A 2,996-nucleotide genomic window follows, 5' to 3' on the forward strand; every position below is an offset into this window, starting at 1 on the left:
TTTTCTTTATATTCTATTTCAGCAATGATACCATTCTTTTGCACTGTGTAGTTGGGTCGTGTCATTCTTCTTTCAAGACTTATGCATGTGTTCATATTTGACAGTGGATTCCTATCTCTGACATTCCTCATAAAATCTCTTTCAGCAATGTCCATTCTTTACAATTTTTCTGTCCTCTTTAACTTGTGAAGCTGAATCAATTTCCAACTTTTCTTTTGACTTGTGAATGGGAACCCCTTCTCAGCTTCATCTAGTAAGAACTTTTACAGATTGTTCATCTGTCGTCCAGCCATCCTACTTCTGTTTCGGTAATCAAAAAAGTTGAGTCTGGCCATTCTTTCTAGTTGTTCTTGAGTGTATTCATAGAAATCACTCCTCACAACTCTGTCTCTCAACAATTTGCTTTCCATAATTACTTTCAAAGACTCAGTGACAGAATCAAAGTAGAGTTCTCTTGGAAGATCCACATTAGATTGTGGTCTTGTTGTCCTTTCTTGCATAGATCTACTAGATTCACCTCTTCCCCTTTGTAGAAATCTTTTTGAAATTGGTGGCCTAAATGGAATGGACTTTTTTGGTTTGCTATGCCCCAAATTAAAGGTTTTCATGTAGATTGAAGTTACCATCTCAGGTGGGAGGTTGGCCAATTCAACAATGTCTTGTTCTGCTAGGTCTCTCAGAAGAAGCATCTCTCTTTTCTATACCAGGATTATCAGACAATCCTGCAGGTATAAACTTTCCATCTACAAAGCTTCTAGGGTTTTCCCCTTCCCTTAGAGCCTTCATCCACTCTGCCTTCTGAATACAGAAAAGTTCTTTTAAATCTTCTTTTTCCAAGGCATTGAAAGAGGCTTCATCCATACCTCTATTTTAACATTACTCCCCTTAATATATTGATCATTTCAGCATTTTCCCAAGGAATTATTCTTTCATCCTCAGGTTCAGAATTTGGTTCCTTTGGGATGGGTGTTTGATCAGTAGGCACTTCTTTTGATTTCTCTTTTTCAGCCTATTTCTTTTGTTTCTCCCTCATGGTTTGAATTCTTCTTTTCTTAACTTGAGGTTCATCAGTTGGTTCAGACAATTTGGTAGAGCTCTTAGCTTGGACTCTCTTTAATTTTTCTTTTCTTTTCAGTTTGTTGTACTAGTCCAACACTGATTCTCTGGATAGGTTTTCAACAATTTCAGGCTTTAACCCTCTTTCCAGCAAATATCCACACATACCTCCAAACTTTTTCTTCAAAGATTCAATATTTTCAAGTTTCTCATTTTCTCTCACACACTTCTCAATCACCTTTTCTCTCTCACTGTTATATAAATCTTGGAGCTGGTCAAAGTTAAAGTGAGATAGATCTTTTTCTGAATAGTTGTGCCTTCTGATGTATTCTCTAAACTTTTGACTTTCTCTGTTTCTCTCTTCCATCTTTTTCTTCAAAGCATCTATTTCTTTATCAAGTCTCTTTTGCAACTGATCATCATCAAGATCAGCCAAGGATTCAAAACTTATCCCATATCTTCTCAGCTTTACAACCAATGAAGATGTTTCATTTTTTTGATTGACCAAATAACAGCAGGCTCGTGTATGACTGAGTAATCACTTTTCTGCCATATTATTCGGAGAGATTTATCTTGAGACATGCAAAGACAACTATGTATCTCCACATAAAGATCAGCATATTCATTATGTTTATATCACCTTAGATTTTACATCATCATGGGAAAGCAACCATACATGTTAGTGACTATACTATGGCCTTTTTAGCCTATTAATTCCATATAATTGGCTAAGTTGTTAATGTACTATCATTTCCCATAAAAAAAAATTTAATATTCAATCACCCCAATATCTCTTCATTGTCAGGTAAATGGCTATCCTGTTTGACCACAGGTGGTTAACAGGACCAAACATACATATGAATATATGTCCTTTCAAAGTCAGAACTATTAACATAATTTTAAGTGAAGGAATAAGAAACAAGTCATAATTGCCTCAAATGCATTCAGTTTTCAGGTCAATGGCTATCCTTTGAATCTATAGAGATTTAAGGACCAAACATACACAAGTGTATGTCCTTTCAACTGTGCAAATGACATAGTTTTCAGCAAAAATAACTACTTGAGTCTTTTCTGAAAAACAAATCCTTCTTTTAAGCTTCTTCAAAGCTTGAACTGAATAATCTTATCATATCTCTACACCATTAATCAACATGCTCATGTTTTGATTAAAATAAAGTATTTATGCAAAATTCATTAGAAAAATCATTTTATCACTTAATTTTGACATAAGACTTATTTTGACACAAACAGTTGAAACATATTCAAATCTTAATCAAACATAACATTATCAAGATAAGTAGACAGTACTAGCATTCAAGATCTAACCTATCTTAACAACATTATATGATCAGATAAAACACATATTCAAACAATTAAGCAGTGATGTCAGATAATCTTACTCTGACAAGTAAATCATTACAGGAACACTTATTCTAACTTCACAAATGCACATCAACTGATAATCATGCAAACATATCAATCAAATCAAACACGTCAAAATCATGCAAATTATAATCAATTAAAGCACATATCAGTTAACATATTCAGTAGCATAATCAAGCATATTCACTAAACATTCAGTATGTGTGACCTCTAACACAATAATTAGTTAGCACATAGAGGTACACAACTAGGCACACATCCTTATTCAGATTTCATTAGAGTTGATCATTCCCAGGGCTTTCAGAAGAAAGTTGAACCTGGTTCTATCAAGTGGCTTGGTGAATAGGCCAGCCAAGTTGTCACTTGTATCAACGCTATGCATTTCAATCAAACATTTTTCACTGCAATCTCTTATGAAGTGATGTATGATTTCAATGTGCTTAGTTTTAGAATGTTGAATTGGATTCTTAACTAGTAAAATATGCAGCAGTATTGTCAATAAGAATAGGGGTGTTCAGAAAATTCAAACCATAGTCCAGCATCTGATTTTGAATCCA

This window comes from Bidens hawaiensis, unplaced genomic scaffold (assembly GCF_021521415.1).
Source record: "Bidens hawaiensis isolate Kalapana, Puna unplaced genomic scaffold, B.hawaiensis_p1.1 tig00032089_1, whole genome shotgun sequence".
NCBI classification, from domain to species: Eukaryota; Viridiplantae; Streptophyta; class Magnoliopsida; order Asterales; family Asteraceae; genus Bidens; species Bidens hawaiensis.